We start from the raw sequence: 12,464 nt of genomic DNA, 5'->3' as shown, positions 1-12,464 counted from the left end.
GCATAAATGGGATTGGGGGATTGTGGGTCATAGGGTTTTTACTGGCTGATTTTCAGAAGTAGATCACCAGGCCTTTTTTCCTAGTCTTAGTCTGGAAGCTTCACTGAAGCCTGTTCAGCATCAAAACAACTTGAAAGTCTCCACTGACAGGTAAGTGATGGCTATGCATTAGGTGCATTGGCCAGAAACTGAACCTGGGTCTCCCACATGGAAGGCTTGAGACTCCTACCACTGAATCACAATTTCCATCCTCACGTCTAACTAAGCAATCAACCACCAACCCGTTGCCATTGCGTCTATTCTGACTCATAGAGACAGAGTAGAACTGCCTTCGTAAGTTTTCCAAGCAGTGGCTGGTGGATTTGAACTGCCAGCCTTTTGGTTAGCAGGCAAGCTCTTAACCACTGTGCCATCAGGGGTCCCACATCTAACCAGAGCTCTTGAAACTTAAAACTCCTCTAAGAGAAACATCCCTCATCTACACCCCAGTATCAAGATAGAATGCATAAGAAAGCAGAATAGAGCAGTGGTGGGAAATGAGGAGGGGAGGAGGGTAGAGAGGCCAGTACACTGCTTTCAGGACAAGAGATGTGGGGCAAGAAAATGACATGCTCAGGTTTACATCTTATATATATTACTCTGCTAGCTACACAGAGGGGGAATTTTAGAAGGACAAGTAGGGCAACTAGTGAAGAGGTCCAGGTAAGGCACAACTAAGGCCAAAATTATGAAACGACATTACAAAAAGAGACCTAAAAACTATGTTGTTGTTGTTAGGTTCCATTGAGTTGATTCCAACTCATAGCAGCCCTATATACAACAGAACAAAACACTGTCGGTCCAGTACTATCCTCACAGTTGTTGTTATGCTTCAGCCCATTGTTGCAGCCACTGTGTCTTCTATCTTCTTGAGGGTCTTCCTGTCTTTTGCTGACCCTCTACTTTATCAAGCACAATGTCCTTCTCCAGGGCCTGAGCCCTCCTGATAACATGCCCAAAGTATGTGAGACTAGTCTCGCCGTCTTTGCCTCTAAGGAGTATTCTGGTTATACTTCTTCCAAGACAGGTTTGTTCGTTCTTTTGGCAGTCCATGGTGTATTCAATATTCTTCTCCAACACTATAGTTCAAAGACATCAATTCTTCTTCCATCTTCCTTACTCATCATCGAGCTTTTGCATGCATATAAGGTGATTGAAAGTACCATGGCTTGGGTCAGGCACACCTTAGTCTTCAAGGTGACATCTTTGCTTTTCAATACTTTAAAGAGGTCTTTTGCAGCAGATTTGCCCAATGCAATGCGTCTTTTGATTTCTTGACTGCTGCTTCCATGGGTGTTGATTGTGGATCAAGTAAAATGAAATCCATGATCACCTTAACCTTTTCTCCATTTATCATGATGTTGCTTATTGGTCTAGTTGTGAGGATTTTCGTTTTGGTCTATGTTCAACCGTTTCAGGAGATAGCATATGAACAGGAACCAATGGTACTGAAGGAAGGAGTCCAAGCTGCACTGAAGGCATTGACAAAAAACAAGACTCTGGGAACTGATACAATATCAATTGAGGTGTTTCAACAAACAGATGCAGTGTTGGAAGTGCTTACTTGTCTAAGCCAAGATATTTGGAAGATAGCCACCTGGCCAACTGACTGGAAGAGACCCATATTTATGCCTATTCCCAAGAAAAGTGATCCAACCTAATGTGGAAATTATCGAACAATATTATTAAAATCACACACTAGTACAATTTTGCTGAAGATCATTCAAAAGTGGCTGCAGCAGTATATCAACAGGGAACTGTCAGAAATTCAAGCCAGGTTCAGAAGAGGACGTGGAACTGAGACAGGGGCAGAAGGCTGGAGAGCCTCAAGGCCAGAATAACAGGCCCCTTGATCTGGGACTCTATCATGTGGGGGATGTTACAAGACAACCCACACATGCAGAGTGTGATGCACAAAGTATTACATATCTTTCTCCCAAGTTGCTTTTCAGGACCCCACTATAAAGGTGGAATCTTACACATCTCTCTCAAGTTGTTTTTCAGGACCCTACTATGGGGGTGGTGTCCTGCATCTCTCTCTTGTAAGTTATTTTTCAAGAACCCACCAAAGGGGGAGGTGTTACAAGATAACCCACATCCTGGACCCTGACACATGAAGTTCTCTGTATCTTCCCTATAAGCTGCTGTCCAAACACGAACAGAATCAGCTGATCCCCGGGACATGCGCAGTGAGAATGGGTGCGACCTTATAGTCTTGTCAAGTGGCCATTGAGACTGCACAGTGCTGAAGTGACATTGTCCAAACTGACTCCATCTTGGAGTCCAGATGTAAAAGCACCTGATTTCTTAGCCCCTCTATTTCTCAGAAAGCCCCGCTTTTTTTCCCAGAAAGCAGTGAATAAAACATGAGATCCTTCTTGCCTAAAACCCCTTATAAATTCCAAGAAAACCTCCACTCAGGGAGAGACTGGAGGCTAGCGTAGGCAGAAGCCCCTATCCATCCCTCCCTCGCAAGCTTTTGCTTTTTTTTTTCCTCTGTCACTAATAAACCTAAAGGAAGAAGTCCAAGCTGCCCTGAAGGCATTGGCGAAAAACAAGGCTCCAGGAATTGATGGAATATCAATGGAGATGTTTCAACAAACAGATGCAGCGCTGGAGATGCTCACTCATCTATGCCAAGACGTATAGAAGACAGCTTCCTGGCCAACTGACTGGAAGAGATCCATATTTATGCCTAGTCCCAAGAAAGGTGATCCAACCAAATGTGGAAATTATAGAACAATATCATTAATATCACACAAAAGCAAAATTTTGCTGAAGGTCATTCAAAAACGGCTGTAGCAGTATATCAACAGGAAACTGCCAGAAATTCAGGCCGGTTTCAGAAGAGGCCGTAGAATCAGCGATATCATTGCTGATGTCAGATGGATCCTGGCTGAAAGCAGAGAATACCAGAAGGATATTTACCTGTGTTTTATTGACTATGCAAAGGCATTCGACTGTGTGGATCATAACAGTATGGATAAAATTGCGAAGAATGGGAATTCCAGAACACTCAATTGTGTTCATGAGAACCTTTACAGAGATCAAGAGGCAGTTGGTAGGACAGAACAAGGGGATACTGATCAGTTTAAAGTCAGGAAAGGTGTGTGCCAGGGTTGTATTCTTTCACCATACCTATTCAATCTATATGATGAGCAAATAATCCGAGAAGCTGGACTATATAAAGAAGAACAGAGCATCAAGATTGGAGAGAGACTCACTGACAACCTGCGTTATGCGGAAGACACAACCTTGCTTGCTGAAAGCGAAGAGGATTTGAAACACTTACTAATGAAGATCAAAGACTTCAGTTTGGATTGCACCTCAACATAAAGAAAACAAAAATCCTCACCACTGGGCCAATAAGCAACATCATGATAAATGGAGAAAAGATTGAAGTTGTCAGGGATTCCATTTTACTTGGATCCACAATCAACAGCCATGGAAGCAGCAGTCAAGAAACCAAAAGATGCATTGCATTGGGTAAATCTGCTGCAAAGGACCTCTTTAAAGTGTTGAAGAGCAAAGATGCCACCTTGAAGACTTAGGTGTGCCTGACCCAAGCCATGGTATTTTCAATTGCATCATATGCATGTGAAAGCTGGACAACGAATAAGGAAGACTGAAGAAGAATTGATGCCTTTAAATTGTGGTGTTGGTGAAGAATATTGAATATACCATGGACTGCCAAAAGAATGAACAAATCTGTCTTAGAAGAAGTACAACCAGAATGCTCCTTAGAAGCAAGGATGGCAAGACTGCGTCTTATATACTTTGGACCTGTTGTCAGGAGGGATCAGTCCCTGCAGAAGGACATCATGCTTGGCAGAGTCCAGGGTCAGCGGAAAAGAGGAAGACCCTCAACAAGATGGATTGACACAGTGGCTGCAACAATGAGCTCAAGCATAACAACGATTGTGAGGATGGCGCAGGACCGGGCAGTGTTTCGTTCTGTTGTGCATAGGGTTGCTATGAGTTGGGACCGACTAGACGGCACCTAACAACAACAACAACAATAAACCCTTGTTTGTGTGGAACTTCAAGCCTCTCCTAGTCATTCTTGGTCAGTAGAAGGCAAGAACCTAAACAGGACTTGGTCCCAAGCCTGGAAGCCTTGCACCGCAACAGAACCAGGGATAGTATTGCTGATGTCAGATGGATCCTGGCTGAAAGGAGAGAATATCAGAAAGATGTTTACCTGTGTTTTACTGACTATGCAAAGACATTTGACTGTGTGGATCATAACAAATTATGGATAACATTGTGAAGAATGGGAATTCCAGAACACTTAATTGTGCTCATGAGGAACTTGTACATGGATCAAGAGGCAGTCGTTCGAGCAGAACAAGGGAACACTGCATGGTCTAAAGTCAGGAAAGGTGTGTGTCAGGGTTGTATCCTTTTACCATACCTATTCACTCTGTATGCTGAGCAAATAATCCAAGAAGCTGGACTATATGAAGAAGAATGTGGCATCAAGATTGGAGGAAGTCTCGTTAGCAAACTGTGTTATGCAGAAGACACAGCTTTGCTTGCTGAAAGTGAAGAGGACTTGAAGCACTTACTAATGAAGATTAAAGATCACTGCCTTCAGTATGGATTGTACCTCAACATAAAGAAAATAAAAATCCTCATAACTGGATCAAAAACTATGTAGTAAGTTATAATAGATGAACTTGGGTATTGTTTGAATATAGGGAGGAAGGTAGAAGGAGAAATCTCTCGAACAGGTAGGTGGAGATTAATACCCACTGAGCCAGAATATAAAGTAATAGCTGTAGGTTTCAGAGGAAATATCATGAGTTCAGTTTGGAACACATTATATTTGAGATGAGATGCCTGTGGCATGTTCAGGTAGATATAATTGCACTGGGCCACCTGGCCCAGGATGAGAATGCATGACAATGATGAATTGGACTCATTCAAGGTTGCTTTTACTTTGGCTTAGTCCTGAAACAGCCAAAAAGCAATGCAAAGGTCAGGATGCATATGGCTGGATGCAGTTCCCCATTGCCTCCTTCCTATCTTAAGGAGATGCATTGCAAATACATGTGGTTTTAGCAGTCTGCATGGAAATTTGGCCACCAGAACAAAAGAATTATAGATTTTACTTTTGTACTCCCAGTCATGCCAGCACTGGTAATTTCTGATAACATTTGAAGCCACATTCTGCTATTCTACAAAACACTCACACAGGCCTAATGGGTTCTAAGCCTTGAAATCCTTACTGTGTTAGCATTTTGACAAACTTGATTACCTACTCAAGTCGATTTGGTCGTGCACAACTCTTAGGTTCTTCTTGTTATAGCTCAGTAGCTAATAATATTTAGAGATAGACTGGTAAGTATTAAACCTCAAAGTTTCATTATCAGGTTGAAAAGATATCAAATCTCAGACCAAATTCAGCCACACAGATAGGCATTTATCAGTGTTCCAGTTATATATTCTGTATAACAAACCACCCTAAAACTCAGTGGGTTGAAATAACAATTGCATTGTTATCTCTCAGGGTTCTGAGTTATGACTGATCGAGATGGGTGGTTTTCTCTTGGAGTCTCTTAGAAGTCATGTCATCTGGGGTTCAGGAAGATAAATTGCATTGAACATCCAATATGGCTACTCATGTGGCTGGCATTTGATGCTGGCTGTTGCCTGGGAGCTCAAATAGGGCTAGAATACCCACATATCCTCTTCATGGCTTGGGCATTTGTTGTAGGTGAGGAACACATTTATACTCAGAAATCCCTAAGTAGACATATAAGGCAAATTCCTAGTCTTCTTTTATTATACCTGCATATAACTTTAAAATACTATCTCATAGTTAGTGTGACAGTATGTATATGCTGGATATATTAGAGAGATTCACCAACCTTCTACACATAGAGTATAAGAGTTTAATGAGTCCAGTAGGCAGTAATCTTTGGAATGGTGTTCTAAACTTGCCACAGCTAGTACAGATTCTTTAACATTATATGGCAGAAAAAAAATTAGCCAAACTCTACCACTGGATTTGTATCATATTTGCTTTAAGTGAAACTTTTAATAATGGAAAGCATTTTAGCCGCGTGACAGCTGGAAGTAGAAACTGCCAAGTCAGTTAAGGAGGGCTTTGCTCAGAACTGGCATAGTGCCATTTCTGCAACGTTCTATCACCAGTGAGTCCGAAGTCCTCTCCAGAGTCAAGGGAGTAAAGAAATAAACTCCCATGTTTTGATGGAAGAGCAACAAGGCCACATTGCAGATCACTTTAACCAACAAGGTCACATTGCAGAAGATCATTTAGTTTTCTGTGGAAAGTACAATCTGTACTGTCTATCTGTGGAAAACACAATCTGCCACAATTAGCAAGCAGACACAACACAGTCATGCAACCTGTTCTTTAAGAATGATGATGCCTTTGTCCTTTTTGCTGCTCCAAAAAATGTTTTTCATAAAAAGTTTCACTTGCAGTAAATATGATACTATTTCAGTGGTAGACCTTGACTAACTAATCATTTTATTTTTTTACCATATCGTGTTGAAGAGTCTGGGCTAGCTGTGGCCCATGAAACACTTTAGGAATCCAGCTTAGGATACCATTCCAAAGATTACATACTATAGGACTCATTAAACTCTTATATTCTATGTATAGAAGGTTGGTGAATATCTCTAAAATATTCAGTGCATATATACTATTACACTAACTATGAGTTATTTTAAAGTCATGTGCAGACGTAATAAAAGTTGACTGGGAATTTGCCTTGCATGTCTACTTAGGGGTTTCTGAGAGTAAATTTGTTCCTCACCTACAACAAATGCCCAGAAGACAATTCGATATCAATGTCTGAGCCTTTGCGGAGAGCTCAGGGCTGGAGATTTTGATTTAGTAGACACCTAGATATAAATGCCAAAACTATTTTTTGCCTATTTAAAAATATTAGAGTGGATGAAATCACCCAGGAAGAGTGAGTACACTGAGAAAAGCAGTGATTTTTGGTCAATCTGTGAAAATCACCAACGTCTAAAGAGTCCACAGAGGATGAGCCCTTGGAGGAGTCAGAGAAAGAAGATTCATAGATATAAGAAGAAACAGTACAGACAATTTCCAGAAACTTCAAATACAGAGGGGAATCTAGTCAAATCAGAATTAAACTGCTTTCCTGGAATTGACAACTGGAAGTCACAAGTAACCTTGATAAATGCGCTTTCAGTGAATTGTGGTCACAAGAAAGTGCTGGGGCTTGAGGAGTGAAGGCAAAATGAGGAAAGTAAGACTCACCCTTTGAGGATGCTTCAATAGGAAAAACCAAACCCATTGCTGTCGAGTCAATTCCAACTCATAATGACCCTACAGGAGAGTACAGAACTGCCCTACAGAGTTTCCAAGGAGTGCCTAGTGGATTCATACTGCTGACCTTTTGGTTAGCAGCCGTAGCTCTTAACCACTATGCCGCCAGGGTTTCCTAGATAAGTAGGGGAAGAGATAAATGATCAGTACTCAGGCGGACATGGGGCAAAAGGACACATTTTAGACAGGGAGAGAATTGAGGGCAGGTTTCCAGAGTGGTATAGTGGGTAAGAGCTACAGCTACTAACCGAAAGGTCAGCAGTTCAAATCCACCAGACACTCCTCGGAAACTCTATAGGGTAGTTCTACTCTGTCCTATAGGGTCACTGTGAGTCGGAATCAACTTGATGGCAATAGGGTTGGTTTTTGGTTTTGGTTTTCCAGGGTGAAGAAAAGAAGAGAGAGAAATGTTGAAGATGCTATGAAACAGAAGACATTCCTTTTCAAGGTTTTGGAGGAGAAAGGAAGGGAAGAGACAGAGATTATGGTTGAAGTACTGCATGAAACCTAAAAAACAAACAGACAAACGAAAAAAACAGAAGGATGGAGGCAGATGCAATTAAGAATGGGAAAATAAGATACTGAGTTATAAATCTGGGTTTTGTTCTTACTAAATTTTTCTCTCCATTCCAATGAGGTATTCAGGCATTCATGTTCCCTTCCTCAAGGGCATTTGCTGAGTAGAGGCAGAAAGCAGAAGTTTCTTTTTAAAAAAATTTTTTTTTATTGTACTTTGGATGAAGGTTTACAGAACAAACCAGTTTCTCAATGTTTTGTGACATTGCATACCAACCCCACGACACGTCAACACTCTCCTTTCTCAGCCTCAGATTCCCAATTACCAGCTTTCCCATTTCCTCCTGCCTTCTAGTCCTTGCTGCTCAGCTGGTGTGCCCCTTTAGTCCCGTTTTGTTTTATGGGCCCGTCTAATCTTTGGCTGAAGAGTGAACATCAGGAGTGACTTCTTTACTGAGCTAAAAGGGTGTCTAGGCGGTCATGCTCTCGGGGTTTCTCTAGTCTGTGTCAGGCCAGTACATTTGGTATTTTTGTGAGTTAGAATTTTTTTCTACATTTTCCTCCAGCTCTATCTGGGACCCTTTATTGTGATCCCTGCATGAGTGGTCAGTGGTGGTAGCCAGGCATCATCTAGTTGTGCTGGACTTAGTCTGGGGAGGCTGTGGTAGTTGTGGTCCATTAGTCCTTTGGACTAATTTTTCCCTCGTGTCTTTGGTTTTCTTCATTCTCCTTTGCTCCCAACACAGTGAGACCAGTGCAATATTTTAGGCAGCCACTCACAAGCTGTTAAAACCCCAGATGCTACTCACCAAAGTAGAATGTAGAACGTTGTCTTTATAAACTGTTGTGCCAATTAAGCTAGATGTTCCTGGAGACCATGGTCCCCACAGCTCTTGACCCAGTAATTCAGTCCCTCAGGGAGTTTGGATGTGTCAATCGAGCTTCCGTGACCTTGCCTTGGACAAGTTGTGCTGGCTTCCCCAGTATTGTGTACTTTCTTACCCTTCACCAAAGCTACCACTTATCTATTGTTTATTTAGTGTTTTTCAATCCCTACTCCGCCCCGCCCCTGTAACTATCAAAGATTGTTTCTTTTTGTGTGTAAAACTTTTCATGGGTTTTTACAGTAGTGGTCTCATACAATATTTGTCCTTTTGTGATTGAATTACCCCATTCAGCATAATGCCCTCCAGATTCATCCATGTTGTGAGATGCTTCGTAGATTTATCATTGTTCTTTATTGTTGTGTGTATGTACCATAGATTGTTTCTCCGTTCATCTGTTGATGGCCATCTAAGTTGTTTTCATCTTTTTGCTATTGTAAACAGTGCTCCAGTGAACATGGGTATCCATATGTCTATTCGTGTGAAGGCTTTCATTTCTCTAGGATATATTCCTAGGAGTGGGACTGATGGATCATATGGAACTTCTATTTCTAGCTTTCTAAGGAAACCCTGGTGACGTAGTGGTTAAATGCTACGGCTTGTAGCCAAAAGGTCAGCAGTTGAAATCTGCCAGGAGCTCCTTGGAAACTCTATGGGGCAATTCTAATCTGTCCTGTGGGGTTACTATGAGTCGGAATCAAATCAACGGCACTGGGTTTGGGTTTTTTTTTTTTTTTTTTTGGTTTTAAGGAAGTGCCATATCGTTTTCCAGACTGGTTGTACCACTCTGCATTCCTATCAGCAGTAAAAAGCAGAAGTTTCTTGAAGACAGAATGCCTCTAGGTTCTTATGTTTGAAAGCTGAAACTTAATGAGGGAATTTTGCTAGGACATCCCTTTTTGGGAGTGCAGACAGAATTGAGTATCTTTTAAGAAGAGAGACTGACGTAGTAAAAAAAAGGAGATAGAATTTCTGTAAGCTAGGATGGCATGAAGGCTTGGATATGCTCTGGGAAAAGCAGAGACCAGGTTCCCCACTCTCTGAAAGCATCCAAAGAGACTGCCGAGACTCAGAGGGAAATGAGGTGTGGGGCGTACAGAAAGGCTGGACACCAGGCACAAAGGCACTCCACCTTTCAGAAGCAGGAATAGGCACAAGGGAATGGAGATGCCATACCTCAGATGTGCCCCACAGCTTTGAACCCTTAAAATATCAATAGCAACCTTAACCGACAAGAATTCAGAGGACTTTAACTCGTACGCCAGGCCCCATACAAACTCTCTGGACTCTTGTACAACCTTAAGACAAAAAAGAAACTGAATTTCTTACAACCCAGTGAATGGGGGCTCAAAGGCAGGTTTAAATTTTAATTTAACTTAGGAGAAAAATGTAAAGTTGGAAAACTGTACTTTCTACCCACACAATCATTTTGAGTTCTATCTGTGAATTTACAGTTAGAGGAAGTTAGAGGGAGATTATTTCTAGGGATTGTCTTTTCTGTAAAGAAAGTAAAGTATCTGCTAAGATTATAGCCAAGAAAACCCTATGAAGCTCAGTTCTGCTTTGTAACATGGGGTTGCCGAGAGTTGGAATAGACTAGACGGCAATGGGTTTCTTGTTTTTGTTTTCAGTTAGGAAGATAGAATGGGTTAGAACCAGAAAAATATTAATTTAAATCCTAGTTCTACCATCCTTAGACAAATGATTTAATCTCCCTGAGTCTTAGTTTCTTCATCTAAAAAACAAGAATAATAATGACAACTATCATAAATTATTGAGAAGATTAGATGAGATTATATGCATAAAGATTTTAGGACAATGCCTGGTACTAACTAATAAGTGGTCAAAACATATATTTATGTTATTGTTTCCATTATCACTAATAATAGGCTTTAAGTTTCTTGGTGTCAGGGACTTTCTTGTATAGTGAACATATAATATTGACTTATCAATAGCACTGGGAATGAGGACATAAGAATTTCTAAGGTGAAGCAAGTCCAAGCAATGATAAAGTACACAGGAAGGTTTTAAGGATATTGGAAGAATGAAGTTTAAGGTTATTGAGAGAATTAAGGGCTAAATTGTTGGATGGATAGCTGTATTGGATACTGTCATGTGCCACCTAGTTTCTGTTTCAGGACTGAAGGATTCCCCTAGCTGCTGAGAGACAACCCTCAGCTGTAAGCTCTCTTGGGAATTTCCTAGGATGAAGAGAGTCAGCTCTCCAAGTCAAAGTTTCTTTTCCTGGGGAATCCACATCCTGTGACTGGTTATATAAAACAGAGTTGTATAAAAGCCTGGCTGTCTTGCCTTAACATAGAACAACTCTGAAGGACCATCCTAGCATCTGAGCTCTCTATGGAATTGGCAATGCCTTCATTGAGACAGCATCACAACTCAGCTTCCCCCTTTGCCAAATGCACCTTCCTTCCTTTCCCTTCCACAAGTTGTGATACCAAAAGCAATTCCTAGTAAGCCTCCTGTATGCTAATCTCCATTGCAGAATCTACTTCTTGGGAAACCCAACTTACAACAAAAAATCAGGACTTCTTCTATAGCAGAGCATTTAAGAAAGCATGGCATCTTTCTAAGCATGGAGCTCAGTGTCACTGTACAGGTCACACTCCTACGAAGCTGGCCCTAAAATATTCTATATATACTTTGAACTTTCCAGTTGCAGAAGTTGGGGTGGATGGATTCCAAGATGGCTAATACAGAAGGCAAAGAGATCAGAGCATCAGGTCACTGATAGAAAAGGGATTTTGAAGGCTCTAGCTAGGTGCCTAAGCTTCACAGTGGTAGAATAGCCAAGTTCTGGAAGCAACGGAAAGCCAGGGGAATGGGAGGCCCACTCATGACCATTTGACATATGAAATCAAGGAGAACAAGTTTCAGCAGACAGAGCAGAGTCCTGTGTCAAGGATCAAATATCAGTCAAGACAATGAGAAGGAAAGAACCCTCTGATTAACAGTTATGTGCATTTTTTATAGACATAAAAAAAAGACACAAAGCACTTGTAAAATAACAGCTAAAATGCAGTTAATTTTGTTCAGTTACATGGTGTCTGTTTCCAACATTGGTATGCCAGTATAATCATTGCAATGGGTTTCTCTCAAAGCCCGCAGACACCTGGGACTATGAGAATATTTACTCTAATAGACTTTGATCCATTCAGTTTATAAACTACTCTTGTACAAAAGGCCAGTCAATTTTTCTAAGTAAAAAGGGACTTCATTTTAATTACAGGATTGTATTTAAGATGGTGGGCTTTTAATTGCAGGGGAGGTTTTGAAGATAAGTATTTTATCTGCTCTCAATGATGCACTTGTCTCACCTCATCTGTTTACTTTTTAGTAAATGTACAATATATCAAAATTGCAGCTTCTAAGGAACGCTGCTAAGCTAATTATGAAAAGTCTGTGTAATTCCAGAGTGCTCCTTCCCTGTGTCTTCCATTTAAATTGCAATATTGATACTACTTGGAATGCCTTCAGCTGGTCCAGACCACCAGTACTTTTGTGAGAAGGATGAGGTGAGCTGCAACATGATTTTTCATTATTCTGAAGATAAAACAAGGCAACCAACAACTAAATAACTTGGCCAAAGGCAGTAATGACAGGAATTACTACAGTGCTCAGAATCTCAAATTTACAGTTCTCCTAGCTAACATCTAGAGTGATGGCCCAACAAACCT

This window comes from Elephas maximus, chromosome 5, assembly GCF_024166365.1.
Source record: "Elephas maximus indicus isolate mEleMax1 chromosome 5, mEleMax1 primary haplotype, whole genome shotgun sequence".
Lineage (NCBI taxonomy): Eukaryota > Metazoa > Chordata > Mammalia > Proboscidea > Elephantidae > Elephas > Elephas maximus.
This window is presented reverse-complemented; position numbering follows the sequence as displayed.